This window comes from Bubalus kerabau, chromosome 13 (assembly GCF_029407905.1).
Source record: "Bubalus kerabau isolate K-KA32 ecotype Philippines breed swamp buffalo chromosome 13, PCC_UOA_SB_1v2, whole genome shotgun sequence".
NCBI classification, from domain to species: domain Eukaryota; kingdom Metazoa; phylum Chordata; class Mammalia; order Artiodactyla; family Bovidae; genus Bubalus; species Bubalus kerabau.
Window position 1 is genome coordinate 44321818 of NC_073636.1, and position 18467 is coordinate 44340284.

Genomic DNA, 18467 nt, shown 5'->3' on the forward strand with positions numbered 1-18467 from the left:
TGTGGTAGTCATGAAATCTCACCACAAAACTCTAAGCCTTAATCATAACAGGATTTGACATATTTGGGCAGTTGTTGATATATGTTTCATATCACTTCATTTCAAACTTTCGGCAACCTTTTCACATGGATTCAGGCTCTTTTGTTCCTCTCTTACATATAAGGAACTCAAAAGAACAGAGCAGTTAAGGGGTGTATTCAAGAATAAATAAATCATGCCGGCAGCACCAGTCTTCTGATTCCCATTCTTAAATTATTTCCAAAACACATGGAAAGGAGAACTCACCCACAGAAAAGTCTCCACTAATTTAAACATTTGGTGAGAACATTTTTCCTACAGACTTAAAAAACAAAACAAAACTAAACAAGCCACTATATAGCTTCCTCATTGTGAATGAGATATTCCTGCAGCTTTATTTTTAAAGCCATTCTTTTTTGAATGGCTTGAAGAACCTTTAATAGCTACCAGTTCTACACCATGAAACAGAGTGTTCATAGCATCCTGTTACTCTTTAAAAAGACATTTCGAGTCTGGGAGGGTTCACAGATTGGAATATGTTAACATGCAGGACATGAATCTGTGTACACAAAATACCAGGGCAGATGGTGAGGTCATTGTGAATAAAAATAGGTCTATTTCTCACACAAATTCCTTCACAGAGGCATTCAGAAATCAACAAGGAAACTGAAAACACCCGGTGAAACCTGGCCGGGCGTAGTGACACCCTGCCCTGCGGGGACACATGGGATAGTGACAGGCAAATCTGTTTCAGCCTGCAGCTCTATCTGCCGAGGACTCTCAATAATTTCTATTATCGGTTTTTGTGCCACCTAGCTTCCTTGGCTGTGTTGTTGGAATCTCTGAGTGGAGACTGAATGAAAGCAGCATTTGTTTGCTGTGATTGGATCAGCTGTGATCGGATCAGTTACTCAGGGAGCCGAGCTGTGCGAAAGGGCCCGAAACCCACTCCACCCTGAGTCAGAGGTGGAGCATCCCTGGAGACCTGTTCTCATGACTCACCAGCTGCTATCTGCAAACAGCCTCTGGGGGAAATGCCAAGTAAGTGTTTACTCTCCACGGTTACTTCACCCTGCCACTCTTGCCTTGTTTTGGTTTGAACTGAAGAAACAACAACTAAAGTGAGAACAAAATGTGACCAAGAATGTGTGCTTTCTCCTGATTATGAGGCTCTTTGGAGAGTCACATGTGACTTCCCTGGGCTGGTCTGGGGATTTGCTTTTAGAGGGAATATGACAATCCAGGAAACAAAGATAGAAGTCATCAATGTGAGGGAAGAGCTGGTTGGGACGGTGTGTGGGGTGGTTTATATACTTGTAGTATAAATCATGTTTATTGGTGCCATTCTTATATAGAAGGCATTATAAATGAAGTCACATGATTTTATCTGTTGTTTTTTTTTTTTAATACTGCTTTTAGGTTAACTTTTTTTTTAAGATTTTTTTTTTTTCAGAGTAGTTTTAGATTTGCAGAAAAATTGAGAGGAAGGTATAGAGATTTCCCATATTCCCTCTGTACTCCCCAAAGCCTCCCCATCAATATCCCTACCAGATGGTCCCTGTGTTACAGCTAATGAACCTACATGGACACATCATCATCACCCGGAGCTTATAGCTGACATGGGTCACTCTTGGTGTTGTACGTTCCGTGGGTTTGGATAAACATATAATGACATGTATCCACCATTACAGTGTTAAAAAGAGTAGTTTCACTTTGCTAAATATACTCTGTCTTCTTCCTTGTCCCCCATTCCCCACTCTCTAGCAATCCCTGATAACTTTATATTCTCTACATAGTTCTGCCTTTTCCAGAATATCATAGGGTTGGAATCAAATGTATAGTTTCACTCTACACACTCTTAGAGGGATGGACAGGTTAAATACCAGGCAAGTGTTAAATGAAAAACAAAAATGCTTATGCTTAGAAATGACAAGTTCTTATTTATAAGTGTCACAAAACTTCATCCTACGTATTTCTGAATCATATGTTCTACATATATATGGATTCATTTTAAAGCAATTATCCCAGGTTTTTAAAGCAGATTTAAGAATATGATATGGTATAAAAAAGTCTAGACTAAGTTTTAATATTTGATGATGAAATCTCATAAAATAACACAACAACTGTTGAGGTTATTAATGCTTGGCTTTCATGCCTCACGGTTCAGAATCTGCCATCAGGAAATACTGTGTAAGCCTGTTTGCTTTCAAATTTAAATTTTTTCCCTTGTTTTCTTTTCAGTCTATTTGGTTCCCTAACTACCACTGTTGAGGCAGATATTTTAATTTGGTTATGGCCAAGGCAAGGCTGTGTTTATCACATTGCCCACATTTTTCCTTCAGACCAGCACATGTAACTGAATTCTATGGGTGCTATTGAAAGCATGTCTAAGAAAGGCATTGGGCTTCAATGTCTTTTACTGACTGTAAATAAATTGGTTGTGAGACTGGAGATCTGAAGGCTTTATTATATCAAAGCTGGCTCTGAGGAAATGCTGAATTTCATAAATAATAACAGCCAAAAGAAACTCAGATGTGTCAACTTCTAAAGCAAATTGGGACTTCGAATAACTTCCAAAGGAAAAAATGCTTTTACCAGCTGTAGAATTAAAATGCAGATGTTAGTCACACTTTGGGCTCTTCATTAAAATAAAACACTGACAAATGCAAAATCGTTTGTAAAAGTATGTGTGTGTGTGAATGCTGTGTATATTCTACATAAGTGTTAGTCGCTCAGCCGTGTCCAGCTCTTTGTGACCAAATGGACTGTAGCCCGCCAGGCTCCTCTGTCCATGGGGCTCTTCAGGCAAGAACAGTGAAGTGGGTAGCCATTCCCTTCTCCAGGGGATTTTCCCAACCCAGGGATTGAACCCCCCATCTCCTGCAGCTCCTGTATTGGCAGGTGGATTCTTTACAGTCTGAGCCACCACATACATACATATATATCATATATAGTATGTATACATACTGTGTACTCGTCATATAGAAAACTACATCTATATAAATATATACACAAACATAGACATGCATTTAAAAAGCATAGTACTAGGAAAAGTACGTATGTACAAAGCTTATGAAGTATATAAGATACATACAAGAATAGTAAAGTATATATGTAATATAAAAGTACACATGTAACACTAATATTATTAATACATATAGTGTTTTAACACATACAATGTAACATTGTTAATATTAATAGTGTATACTCAGTATATAGACTAATATATGTTAAAATATATTCTATATTAATGTATAATCTTCCAATGCGCATTGTACTATATACTAGTATGTTTTTAAAAAACAGAAAGAAGCTTAGGTTCTCTGCGTGTCCCTACGTGTGACATCCATATTTTGCCTGGTTTATCTATCTGTGGTCATGATATTCTTTATCTGAGAACACATTTCTCAGTGCAGTCCGAAGGTCCCCAGGCTGGGGATCGCTGAGGAGAGGAGGGACCACAGGATTTTGTGATTTTGTAAACAACAATCTCCTTGGAGATTCCTACTAAGAACGGATGAAGGATCACCAGGTACTTACTGAAGGTGAACAGTAGGGGGCAGAGGTGTCCATAATTCTGTTTTGCCGGCTCTGCTTCTCTGAGGCCAGGAACTCTGACTTCAGACTACTTACCACACAGAGTTTTCAGGTGAAGATTTCTTGTCTGTTCTCTTTCCAGCCTTGAAACAAATAACTTTTTATCTTGGTGAAGGTAAAACAAGTTCACCGAACAACATTTGAAAAATATCTAAGGTACAAAAATAGAAACAAAACCAAAAATGACCACTGAAATTTCCATCGTCAAAGAATAAATATTTTGATAATATTGTTTTAGTTGGCCATATACTTGTGTGTGTATATGTGCACATATGCAAAATTATAGTTTGTACATAATGAAGTGAAAGAAAGTGAAATGAAAGTGTTAGTTGCTCAGTTGTGTCCAACTCTTTGCAACCCCGTGGACTGTATACCACCAGGCCCCTCTGTCCATGGAATTCTCCAGGCAAGAATGCTGGAGTGGGTTGCCATTTCCTTCTCCAGGGAATCTTCCTGACCCAGGGATTGAACCTGGGTCTCCTTCATTGCAGGCAGATTCTTAAGCGTCTAAGTCACCAGGGAAGCTTATATACATAATACATACAATAACATATCAAATTACATTTTATATATCCTATTTATATCATATTATATATATCATATTCATTCACACACATACAGTTTTCAAAAATGCAGATTGCTTTGAAATATTCAATTGCATTTTGTTTCCTTTCGCACCTAAATTATACTTTTTGTGTGTCTGGGTGACCAACAGATAAGGTTCCTTACAAAATATACCAGGCTAAGCACTCAACAAAAGGAGTTCAATACTGTAGTGACCTCAGGTCACATGAAGGGAAAAGAAGACGTATTTCCCTTTTCTTTTTTTCAGAACGTCTGGGTCACCAAGACCCAGGCACCAGTTCATTACAAACTCACATTCTATTCTATTTGTTCCAGAAAGCCTCAAGTTGCTTGAGAATGTCAAAATCTTAGCACGTCCTATTGTCTACGAGCTCTGGTGTGATGTTCACTACTCTTGTATGAATTTTGTGCCTTAGAAATGTCTGTCTTGGATATTTTACCCTCCTGAAGAGATGTTTCCTTCAGCTTTTACTTAAAATATTTTTTAATCTTTTTTGTTCCCTATTGAGTAACTAGGAAAGCTTGACTAATATAATTGTTTAGACTGCCAAGAGTCAACAGTCAGAAATTAGATCAGCTAAACTTGTTCTTTCTCTTAATAAATATTTTGTGAAATCCTACCACCATCTGATTTGTGGATGAATATTAAACAAGGTGAACTCTGCCAATGTTCTAGCCTCTACCCGAAATGCCAGTCATGGCAACAAAGTGGTGTTTTTCTCCATAACTTTGATGTACGCTTAGAAAAACCTTATTCTGAGTGTTAGTGACTCGGGGGCACAAGCCTTTGAGAATTTGCAGGCCTAAAGGGAGGCTGGGTATGTAGTTAGTCCCAGGGTTACACTGCAGAGCACCTGCCTTGTACTCTTGGGGCCCAGTGAAGAGTTGTAAGGCCTTCCCATAAACACCGAGCCAATTAATTTAATCAAAATTAACTTAATTCAGTTAACATCAGATTCTGCGAGAGAATTTGTTAGATATTCTTGTGGATTAAAAAAAGATCTTCTTCTCATTCAAGAAATGTTACTGGAAATCAGATACCCATGTGCAAAAAGTAAATGATATTAGGAAATACATCTTACTTTATGTGGAACTGGATGTAAAAAAGTAAAACTTTAAAAATGTAGAAGAAAAATATAAAAGTCTTGTTATGTCCAGAAGGGAAAAAACAATTACTTAAACTAACTGTAAAGGGGAAAAAAAAAATGAATGCAGTCAATTTATCAATAAACAGAAGTTAATATATTAAATGGGCTTCCCTGGTGGCTCAGATGGTAAAGAACCCACCTGCCAATGCAGGAGATGGAAGAAATGCGGGTTCAATCCCTGGGTCAGGAAGATCCCCTGGAGAAGGAAATGGCAACCCACTCCAGTATTCTTGCCTGGGAAGTCCCATATGGATAGAGGAGCCTGGCAGGCTATAGTCCACAGGGTCACAAACAGTCGGACACGAACGAGTGACTGAACAGCAACAGCAATATATTAAATATTTGATTAAATGTCCCAAAATAACAAGCCACAAATGGGAAGAATCAATAGATTGACAGTGCATGTAATCTCTAAATAAAACTAGCAGTCAAACTATTTGAAGTTCTCTAACACAGTTCTTAGGAAAAGAACAGGAAAGGGGGGAAAAAGTGAAGAATAAGAAGAGCAGTTCACAGAAGAAAAATTTTTATCAGTCAATAAAGTGATTCAGAAGTGTTAAAATAGTGGAAAAAAAGGAAAGAAACTGAGTGTTGACTAGCAGAATATATGAGTATAGTTTTGTATTTGTAAACTATATTATTCCCTGAATTTTTGTGTTCCTGAAATTGTTTATTAAAATAGTCTTGGTTGCCATAAAATTTTTTCATCTTGTTTTATGTCCCTGGATATGTTCTAGTGTTTCTGAGTTTATAGTCTATGGAAACTTGAATATAATTTGTATCCTACTGTGTTTAAAAATTGTATAAATCTTGATTATGTTGAATTGGTTCATAGTGCTTTTCAAGTCTACTATATCCTTCTTCTTTTCTGTATATTCATTCTAATAATTTTTGAGAGTTTGATATAGAAACTTCAACTAAAAATCTTAATTTATCTATTTAAAAAATAATTGTAGTAGAACTAAGTGGAACTATTTGTAACCTTGTTCTATATTTTCCAAGTCTCCTGTAAATGTGTTATCATACTTTCACAGTTTAAAAAATAAAAAAAAAAGAAAATATAAAAAATTAGTCTTGGTCCTTCTTCCAACACTTTATAAACAGAGCCGCTAAAAGGGTCTGGTGCTAGCCACTTAGGTTAAAATGTATGTGCCAATGGGGAGAAGTGGATTTAGTATAACTTTGTTTTCAATTTCTCAGGGAATATGATTTTAAGAACAAAAGAACTGAACTAAATGAACTAAATTTATACAAAAGAAAATGTGTGCTTTTGATCAAAAGCCTGATGGCCCTGAAATCTTAGGTATCTTCTGCCCAAGGAGGAGAGATCTAAATGGAAAGTTGCTTTCCAATCATGCATTTGTGTTTGAGTGAACTCTAATCTCAGTGAAGAGTGGAGAGTTCATGGAATATTAAGATCTGAAGAAAGGTAATTCCCAGGACAAAAATATGAACCAGAAGGAAGGGACCAGATTATATTAATGTACTTGTCTGGAAGACAGGCAAGGTGGCAAGCCCTTTAGTTTAAGGGCCGTGAGAAAGGTGATTAGGGAAAAAAGTCCAGACCACTGAGTGCAGAAGAAAAAAAAAAAAAATCCAGTTACCATCTTCCAAAAATACAGATCTGATTTTACTCGCCTTCAATAGCTTTGCCCAATTGCTTATATTTTTGGTTTCATACTCTTTCCAGAGCAAGTTTGGTAAGACTGATAAGCTATTACTGTGACTCCAAAGCTTTGGCATAGATCATATGACTCTGCCCCTTGCCTCCTCTCTGGACACTTCTTGTGCTATTCTAGCATTCACTGAATATAGTGGGCAAAAAGATGATGTTGCTAATGGCTCTGAGATTCCATCTAAATTTAAAATAGCTCCTTTCAATTAACTCATAGGTAAATCTTTTTAATACCTTAAAATTCATATAGGAGGTTCCAGTCCTGGATCCTGTGTATGACTCAGTGTTGTGCAGAGCCTAAAACCTCAGGGTGGGACCCGGGACATGCCAGACCAGTGACGACAGATGGAATTTCCTCATCTTTTAATTATTGCTTGTGAAGCAGATCAGTGGCCAAAGGGAATCGCGTGTGATTTCACAATGCCATTGTGTCCTCGAGCTACCATGCTGCACAGAATTTCAGGTGGTGGTAGTGATATCGCTGAGATTGCTTTTCAGGATTATTTTATTAAATTTATCTAGTCATCAGATTAAATAACATTGACTTCACAAAAGGATTATTTGGTGTCATTTAGCAATAGTCTCGGAGAAGGCAATGACACCCCACTCCAGTACTCTTGCCTGGAGAATCCCAGGGATGGGGGAGCCTGATGGGCTGCCGTCTATGGGGTCGCACAGAGTCGGACACAACTGAAGCGACTTAGCAGCAGCAGCAATAGGCTGCGGAGAAGGCAATGGCACCCCACTCCAGTACTCTTGCCTGGAAAATCCCATGGATGGAGGAGCCTGGTAGGCTGCAGTCCATGTGGTCGCTAAGAGTTGGACATGACTGAGCGACTTCACTTTCACTTTTCACTTTCATGCATTGAAGAAGGAAATGGCAACCCACTCCACTGTTCTTGTCTGGAGAATCTCAGGGATGGGGAAGCCTGGTGGGCTGCCGTCTATGGAGTTACACAGAGTCAGACACGACTGAAGCGACTTAGCAGCAGCAGCAGCAGCAATAGGCTGTGTTGCATTGAAATGTTTTTATATTACAGGCAAAACAATGTAAAAATGGGACATCTTATCAATCTATGAACCTCTATTGAGTGAGGTACAACCTTAACACTTCACAAAATTCAGAAGCAAAATCTATCGAATCTGTTTGAAAACATATATGCATGTATTAAGCAAGATATGAGTTTATTTCTCCACTATGTAGCTGCAAATTTCTTTTTCATTTTCTGTATTTAATTTTTATTAATGAAGAACCCTTCACTTTAAATTTTAACTCCACATTTTTACGTAGTTCCTAAGAGAAAATTAGTAAATAAAAACTGATGAGAGCAATAGGTGCTTTTCTCCCCAGCAACCTCCGATACATGGGGGATAGCCAGCCTCCCTTATGTCACAAAAACTGAGCTGAGAGCTTCATGCTTTACTGGCATGAGAGACCCTTGGTCTGTCAATCCCCGGAGACTGCTTTGTTTCCTAATTTGCATCTTTATGGAAACAGAAGACTATTGGATGAAAGTTTGGAGGATAGATTCTAGCTGTATAAGGTAGTGAAAGCTGGCTGACTATAGAGAGCAGTATGGAGTTTCTTTGAAAACTAAAAATAGAACTTCCATATGACCTGGTGATTCCACCCCTGAATATATATCAAAACAAAACAACCAAAACTGCTAACTTGGAAAGATACATGCACCCTAATGTTCATTGCAGAACTATTTACAACAGCAAAGACATGGAATCAACCAAAGTGTCTACCAATAGAGGAACGGATAAAGAAGATGTGGTACATATACACAATGGCATACTACTCAGCCATAAAAAGAATGAAGTAATACCATTTGCATCAACATGGATGGACCTAGAGATTGCAGACTAAGTGAAGTAAGTCAGATAAAGACAAATATCATATGATATCACTTACCTGTGGAATCTAAAAAAAATTGTTTAAATGAGCTTATATACAAATCAGAAATAAACTCACAGACATGGAAAGCAAACTTAGGGTAACCAAAAGGGAAGAGGGAGGAGGGATAAATTAGAAGTTTGGAATGGACTGATACATACTGTTGCTGCTACTGCTAATTCACTTCAGTCGTGTCCAACTCTGTGTGACCCCATAGACGGCAGCCCACCAGGCTCCCCCGTCCCTGGGATTCTCCAGGCAAGAATACTGGAGTGGGTTGCCATTTCCTTCTCCAATGCATGAAAGTGGAAAGTGAAAGTGAAGTTGCTCAGTTGTGTCCGACTCTTAGCGACCTCATGGACTGCAGCCTACCAGGCTCCTCCGTCCATGGGATTTTCCAGGCAAGAGTACTGGAGTGGGGTGCCATTGCCTTCTCCGATACATACTACTATGTATAAAATAGATAACCAGCAAGGACCTACTGTAGAGCACAGGGAACTATATTCAATATATTGTAATAAACTATAATGGAAAAGAATCTGAAAAAGAAATATTTGTATAACTGAATCACTTTGCTGTTCGCTTGAAATTAACACGAAAATTATACTGCAATTAAAGGAAGAAAAAAAAAAACCTCTCTGTCTAGAGGAAGCAGGTAAGCAAGGGAATATTCAGCAGAGGTACACATCTCAGTGGCCTGGGCGATGGGCATTGATAAAAGGTGAAGTCAGACAGTCAAGATGCTGCGTTTAGGGGACACTAGTCATGCCCAAGTTTTGCTCAGGTGGAAATAACCTTGCTGCTCATAAACAAGCCCTGCCTTCCTGAGGAAGGAGGAGGTCCTGGGAAATCAGAGGGGGGGAAATAAAATGAAAACATAAGCTGAAATGGAGCTTTTGGATGGTATAGTATATTGAGAACATTAGAAAGCAGAAGAGAATGGTGATCCAGGGAGCTGCTTACTCATGAAATGAATATTTATTGAGCAGGTTAATCGTCCCCTGTCTATTGAGGCCGAATCCGGATTAGTCATACACTTCAGGTGACAGCCTTGCCAAAACACCCTCTAGATTAGCCAAGGGGGTGCACAGCCTTGCAAAGCAAATTCAAATATTACAGCAAACATCTTTCCAGAAGGCACTGTCTTTCCCCTGACAAGCCTGCTGCCTTCTGTTTTCACCTGAAGCATTATGCTTGAGATGGAAAGCGACAGTGTGTGTGCAGCCCTGCTACGTTCAGTCAGGGGACTGATTACAGTGACAGACAGGTTTAGAATGTGTCATGCTTCCCAACATAAAAGTCACATTTCTCCTAAAATCATTTAATATTTCATTCCTAGAATACTCAGTGATGTCAACAACCTGAGCCCTTTTACTTTGTGTTGTATAAAAAAGAAAACGAAAACATCAATATCCATCAAAATCCCACAGCTGTCACTTAAAATCAAGTAGCAGATAATAGCGCCTGGCAGCCACCAGAATGCTCAGTATTTTTATGATTCAGAAAACATCACAATAAGGTTAAACAAATAGTATTTTTTATTAAATGTCACTCAATCCTAGGGCTGCTTATTCATCTATTCATCTGTGTTCCACTCAAGTGACTCAAAGATGGTAGTTGCAATCAAAAGGCATCTTGAGCAGATACCTGAGAATTCTATCTGTCAGTCTTACTTGGGAAGTAAAAGAATAATAATAAAAAAATCCTAGGGGCAGGTGCAAAAAATGGCCTGATGAGATAGAAGGTGAAAACTTTGAGTCGTGCATTGAAGTAAAGCAAATACTTTTTAAAGGTTAAAATTAGTTGGCAAAGAAACTTAGGAGTCCTACATGGCTCTTTCCTTTCTGAATCCATGCATTTTCTAACTATTATATATAGAATAAATAAACAACAAGGTCCTACTGTATAGCATGGGGAACTGTATTCAATATTTTGTGAAAAACCATAATGGAAAAGGATATGAAAAAATATATATATATGTATTTATAACTGAATCACTTTGCTGTACAGCAGAAATAGCGCAACATTGTAAATCAACTCTGCATCAATAATATTTAAAAAAAGAATCCATGCATTTTCTGCATAAAGAAAAACACAGGCAGTGTTTCTTTGACTGTACTTTGCAGATATTGCCTTTTTTTTTTTTCACAAATTGAGGGTTGGTGACAGCTCTGCATCCAGCAAGTAATCAGCACCATTCTCCCAAGAGCATCTGTTCCCTTCGTGTCTCTGTTGCATTTCTGAGAGTCATTCAGTCGTGTCCGACTCTTTGCTACCGCATGGACTATACACTCCATGGAATTCTCCAGGCCAGAATACTGGAGTGGTAGCTGTTTCCTTCTCCAGTGGATCTTCCCCACCCAGGAATCAAACCAGGGTCTCTTGCATTGCAGGCAGATTCTTTACCAGCTGAGCTACCAGCAAAGCCTGGTATTTTGTAATTCCAGATATACTTCAAACTTTTTCATCATTATCATACTTGCTATGATGACCTATGATCAGTGATCTTTGCTCTTTTATGATTGTTGACCCCATGGACTATGCAGTCCATGGAATTCTCCAGGCCAGAATATTGGAGTGGGTAGCCTATCCTTTCTCCAGGGGATCTTCCCAATTCAAGAATTGAACTGGGGTCTCCTGCACTGCAGGCAGATTCTTTACCAACTGAGCTATCAGGGAAGCCCAAGGGGCCATGAACCACACCCTTAAATGATGGTTAACTTGCTGAATTGCTGAAATGATCACAAGTGACTTAGATTACCACATGAACTTTGTTGATAAAGCAGCAGTCCTCTGACAGTCCTTGAGTAAGCTGTACCTTTCCAATCTGGTGATCTACATTTTAAGCTTAGACATTATGCCCTTTGTGAAATCTTCCTTGATTCACAGACATGCCTCCTCCATCAACCATCAGGATCCAGTATTAAAAAGATCAATTCGCTGGTTTCCACTGCTAGACTTCCCAGGTGGCTCAGTTGTAAAGAATCGCCTGTAGTGCAAGTCTCATTCCCTGGGTCAGGAAGATCTGCTGGAGGAGAAGATGGCAACCCATTCCAGTACTCTTGGGGAAATCCCACAGACAGAGGATCCTGGCGGACTACAATCTGTGGGGTTACAAAAGAGTCAGATACAACTTAGTGGCTAAACAACAACAACAACAAGAACAACAACTCTTAGACTGCACTCCTGGTTTGGGATTCAATGGCATTTGATAAATATCCTTTCAGTGAGTGAATGTCTACATGGAGCCTTGAAAGGAATTTGATTTTGTTGCTTTTAACCCTGAGGGCATAGTTGATGCAGTGAGAACTACAGACAGCTCCCTGTAAACCATGACTCGTATGAGTCAGCATCACCATTCTTAAACATCCATTTGTGTTCCTAATTCCAAATTAAATAAAGACCAGACTCTGGGGAAACCCCATCCCTTAACACAATAGCAGAAGGACACATGTACATATCCATGTAAAGCTAGAGACTTCCAAGAGTAGAAATAAGTTGTATATGTTTGGTTATGAGATCTGGGAAAAAGTCTGTGTACTAGGGTCTGAACTATAGTTTGAAAGTGTTTAATGGCAATCCACTCAAGTATTCTTGCCTGAAAAATTCCACGTGGGACACGACAGAGCACAACACAGCAGAGCATTTACGGTTGGGATAGGTATCTCTAATTTGAATTTCTATATTTGAAACACTTGCAGTACCTCCACCATATTTCTTGTAAAGCATCCAGATTTGGAAAGTTCATTATAAAATTTAAATGGTCATCGAGAGTTTCCAGATCCTCCATGGAGCTGGCTTCTAGCTGACCCAGGGAGGGGCTGACTGTCCTTAGGCCTCAGAGAGGAGGCGGGATGCCAGCGTCACTTAGAATCCCCACCACCATCTGTCCACTCATGTTCTCGCTTCCAGAACAGCAGCCGTGGTCAGTTCTTTAGACTAAGATATATTGGAATTGGAATGTTTGAAAATGGGCAGAAAATAATTATTCTACCAAATCTTAAGTGGTCATGACGCTACCCCTGAAGAAATTCCAGGAAACCAACTTTGGGTGAAACAAAATACCACAAGGTGTGTGATGATAGTTGTGTGTTGGAATGCTGTTCCATTTTCAAATGTTCTCACTTTCAAGCAGCTTTTCACCTCTGCTGTGCTGCATTCGAACATGTCGGCCAGTTCTTTGATCGTCATTCCATCAAGAGTTGCGATCTAATTCCCTTTTTCTTGAATATGATCTGGGCTTTGGATGAAAAGGATGAGGCTGGGTTGGTGCTGAGTGATTTCTGACACCAGGTCTTAGAGGTCAGTCATCTCTCTCTCCCTTTCTCTCTCTGTCTCTCTTTCTCTGTCTCTCTTTGTGTCTCTTTGTCTCGCCCTCTCTCCCAGAATGCTTACTCTTGGAGACTGGCCACTATTCATTGAGGGACCCCTGGCCAATGTGGAGTGGATGAGGGCAATGTTAATAATAATGTTAATTTTTACATGATTTGTCCCAACAATAAAATATAAATGGGGGGGGGGATGTTTCTTTTTTGAGTAAAACAATGAAACCCCTTCCTCTCCCTTTTCCTCCAGCGAACAGGGGGTGCAGCTGGGGAGCTCCCAGATGGTGGAGTTCCCACCTGTCTGGGTTCTTGAAAAGAAAGAAGCCAACACATGTTCAAGACCTTGACCCTTTAATCCTTTCTAAAGGAAATGCAAGAAAAGGCAGAGGAATGCATGAAATAACAAATGCAGTCAGAATAAAAGTCTAGAGATTTTCTTCCTGCTGGAGTCATCTGGCCACTCCCTTCTTCTCACAGACAACAATCTTGTACGTTTGCTGGAAAAAAAAATGCTGGCACCAAAAGCCATCGAAGAAATTGATTTTTCTTCATGAGCAAATTTTTCTTTTTATATCTTATTTTCATTTTTAAGCCTCTACAGAAGATCCATTCTATGTTAGACAGGTTTTCCATCTTTTGGTTCATCTAAGCGGAGGATAAAAAAAAATTGAAGAACTGGAATGACTTTCCATTGCCAGGAATGGAATGCATTAACATTTAAAATTCACTAATTCCATTGATCCGCTGCTGGAGGACATTGTTTAAATTGTTCTGATTCTATCTCAGACTTGTGGGCAAGTGGGAAGCAAACCAGACCTGCAGGGGAATCAAACACTCTCTGTGTTTAGGATGGAAGGAAAGGGCAGCGGGGAGAGCCAGTGTTGCCTTATTCCTTTCATTTCAAATTCTTCTTTTTCTTTGTTCTTGCCTTTTTGTCTTTGCTAAGGAAGGGGTTATTCTGAATTCACCCTCTGCCCATCTTGCTTGTAGCATAGATCAGCGGCAGAGACGGTTCGTTTGCCCTAAACTATGTTCCTGCCAGGAGAATCCAGACAGGCTTTGCGTTGCTTCTCATTTCTATGGGGACTCGCTTTTTAGCTTCAGGAAGACTAATGACAAAGGACCTATTTTTGGCACCTCTAGGAAAGAAACACGCTGCAGTCTGTTATTTTCTATAATCCTGCTGTTTGGAGAGAAAAGTGCCCACAAAGCCACACTTTATCAGATAGCACTAAACTCTCTCTGCGGGTTTGTTCACTCTTCTATCCACTTGGCCGCAGTGCATCACGTCAAGGGTGAACCAGTCCCACTGGTCCTCTGGCCCCACAGAGGGACCCAGGGTACACTGTTCCTTTTCTCACACCCCAGATTATACGTCCTTCAGATATTGAAAAAAGAAGTTGTCAAGTGTTGAACAAGGATGTCTTTTTTCCTTTTTCTTTCTGTAGTTTTAAAACTACATTTAAACTTTTAAAAATACTTTATTTAGGGCTTCCCAGGTGGTACAGTGGCAAAGAATTCTCCTGCCAATGCAGGAGACACAAGAGACGTGGATTTGATCCCTGGGTCGGGAAGATCCCCTGCAGAAGGAAATAGCAACCCACGGCAGTATTCTTGCCTGGAAAATTCCATGAACAGAGGAGCCTGGTGGGCTAGTCTGTGAGGCTGCAGAGTCGGACACGACCGAGTGAGCACACAAACACAAATATTTTATTTAAATTTTAATATATCCCATGTTTCCACATGAATTCAATTTCTTTTTCTTAAACTAGATTTAAATTTATTTTTTAGTTGGAGGATAATTTCTTTACAGTGTTGTGTTGGTTTCTGTCATGTAACCACCCAAATCAGGCATGGCTCAGTTCAGTTCAGTTCAGTCACTCAGTCGTGTCCGACTCTTTGCGACCCCATGAATTGCAGCACGCCAGGCCTCCCTGTCCATCACCAACTCCCGGAGTTCATTCAGACTCACGTCCATCGAGTCAGTGATGCCATCCAGCCATCGAATCCTCTGTCGTCCCCTTTTCCTCCTGCCCCCAATCCCTCCCAGCATCAGAGTCAGGCTATAACCACCCAAGTCAGTCATGGCTATATATATATATATATATATCCCCTCCCTCCTTAGCCTCACTCCCACCCAAGCTCCTGCCATCCCTCCCTACTAGGTCATCACAGAACACCAGACTGGGCCTCCTGTGTTATACAGCAGCTTCCCACTAGCTATCTGGTTTATACATGGTGGTGTATATATGTCGATGCTGCCTTCTCAGCTCATCTCACCCTCTCCTTCCCCTGCTGTGTCCACAAGTTTATTCTCTACATCTGCCTTTCCATTCCTTCCTCACAAATAGGTTCATCAGCACCTTTTTTCTAGATCCCCCATATATGTGTTACTATACAGCATTTGTTTTTCTCTTTGGATGTCATTTTTGTATCTCATCATGGAAAGTCATTTGGGGATGTTATCCCTGTAGTCTTTTCAACCTCTGCTCCCACAAATATAACACACCCTTGCATAGTCAAATTCAGGTTGGGCTAATGTCACCAGGTAGAGAATCCCCCTGTGATTCCAGAGTAGTATAGTTGTCATAACCGCCCCCTGCATGGCCATAATTCAGCCATGTGTACCTGGTAGTAGTCGTGGGCACCACTCATGTCAGCTATTAATGAAGACTATTCAAGAAAGAGGATGCTTGGGCATAGTAACCTGCCAAGAAAAAATAAACTTGATGAGAACAGCCAGTGAGAACATCGTGGATTTACATGAAATCTCAAGCCCTGTACTACATGAGAGGCACGTGGGGACATAATTAAGATACTTTGGAGAATAATTTATGTCCATGCTGAGAACAGAAATTAAAATAACTGCAAGGCTTTAAACTTAGGTGACTAATAGAATGTGGTGCCTTCAAATTAAAAAAAAAAACCTAATGGAAAGAGATTTAGAAAGATACAGTATACGTAAAGAAAACTGGGATGTGTTAGATTCAGTTCAGTTCAGTCTCTCAGTCGTATCCGACTCTTTGTGACCCCATGGATTGTAGCAAGCCAAGCCTCCCTGTCCATCACCAACATCCTGCAGCTTACTCAAACTCATGTCCATCAAGTCAGTTATGCCATCCAACCATCTCATCCTCTGTCGTCCCCTTCTCCTCCCACCTTCAATCTTTCCCAGCATTGGGGTCTTTTCCAATGAGTCAGTTCTTTTTCTTAAGAAGAAAAAACTGGTGATAAAGGATAATTAGCTTTCAAAATATTTAACACTAATGGAAGAGAAGGCTTCCCTGGTGGCTCAGTGGTAAAGAATCTACCTGTCAATGCAGGAGACATGGGTTGTATCCCTGGGTTGGAAAGATCCCCTGGAGAAGGAAATGGCAACCCACTCTGGTATTTTTGCCTGGAAAATACCAAGGACAGAGGAGACTGGAAGGCTACATATAGTCCATAAAGTTGCAAAAATCAAACATGACTGGGCACACACGCACAGAAAGGAGGAGAGGGTGAAAGCAGATATTTTTGTGTCTGTTTCTACAGGAGAATGGTTTAAGAAGAATCATAACAATGAGAGACGATGGATCAAAAACTTTAAGGAACATATCTGTTCTAGCCCAACAATGAATTAGGAAGCCTCGGTGAGTAGTGAGCACTTGTGATTTTCAAGTTTGAGGTTTGAGGTCCCTGAAGGTGTGGGGAGAATTCTTGCCTAGGGTGGGAAGCTTGTGTCATTCTCATATCCTCCCAGCCCCTCCTTCCTGCCACTTGATGCCCACATCCAATCTATGACTATTTACCATTGATTCTACATTGTTGTCTATTAAGCTGGTATTTATTATGTGCTGCATACAAAGTTAAGATACTTGGATGAGGTTGGTGAGAAGCACAGAGATGTTTCCTGTTCATAGGGGCTTATGCTTGAGTGGTAATGAGAGAGTGACTTTTTGGTCCATATTAGATGTTACAGACCTGGGCAAAACTTTGTTTATTTGTCCCTCCAGAAATTAACTTAATAATTATGACAGCTTGTGTACTTATTTGTTCTATCCACACTTTGAAAGCAGGATTGTATGTTATTTGCTCCTGAACATCCAAAGGTTAACTGCTGCTGCTGTTGCTGCTAAGTTGCTTCAGTTGTGTCCGACTCTGTGTGACCCCATAGACGGCAGCCCACCAGGCTCCCCTGTCCATGGGATTCTCCAGGCAAGAACACTGGAGTGGGTTGCCATTTCCTCCTCCAATGCATGAAAGTGAAAAGTCAAAGTGAAGTCACTCAGTCGTGTCCGACTCTTAGCGACCCCATGGACTGCAGCCTACCAGGTTCCTCCGTCCATGGGATTTTCCAGGCAAGAGTACTGGAGTGGGGTGCCATTGCCTTCTCTTAGTTTTACCCAAATGGTAGGTTCTCCTTTCTAATTCAGAGCCAATGTTTACTAAAATTAGAACACACTGATGAATTCTAAAAGTTTAATGTGATGTGTGTGAGTTTCTGTGGAGTTCTACTTAAATTGAACTTATTTGTGTTAGCTAAATAATTTGTCTTGCTTTAATGAAGATTCAATTTGTCAATTTTGTCAAGGGGGCTCTATCACAAACTGGGATGCTCCTTCTGTAGCCATATTCTGTTTGTCATTTTAAGTAGGGCTTCCTTAATATCGTATAAATAATTACATTCCTCCAATATGGGTCTGGTCAGACTGTCTCATTCACTGTAAGAGAATCAGATTACATGTGGTGGGACAAAAAAAAAAAAAGGGGGGGGCTAACATTTTGAGTATTAGTTTTACAGAGCATGCAAAGTGTCTATTTTTGTGGTTTTAAAAAAATATTATTGAGCCAAATTTGATCTCAGAAATGTAAATGATACTAACAGCAATGCCCATAAACTTTAGGTAAATTTGAGTTTCACTGCATTACCAATTCTACTCTCATAACCATTTCAGCAACAATTGGTAGAAATGTCTAGAAATAGACTATACAAAAAATGAAAGCAAATTCATTTTTGTCATGTGGTGAACTCATAATCCAAAGTTCCTATCTATAATTTCCTGTGCTGTTTGCACATTGATCTCAACAGGATTATTGTCAGTGAAATGATAGCAATGTTAAAAAATAGAATTTCTCACCGAGACAAAGAAATACCATTGAATAACTGAAAGGTGATACCTACTCTGAAGTTTATTGTAAATATGTATGTCAGTTGGATTTTTTTCTCCCTTGCTCTG

At 39.8% G+C, this 18467-nt stretch overlaps 1 long non-coding RNA gene across 1 annotated transcript; it reads left to right on the forward strand.

Moving 5' to 3' along the window:
- The first annotated feature begins 420 nt into the window (after window positions 1-420).
- LOC129625612 (uncharacterized) lies at window positions 421-17890 on the forward strand. The gene is made up of 3 exons (XR_008701554.1): window positions 421-1059; window positions 16783-16880; window positions 17340-17890. It is a non-coding gene; the product is annotated as an uncharacterized LOC129625612 (long non-coding RNA).
- Window positions 17891-18467: the final 577 nt, after the last annotated feature.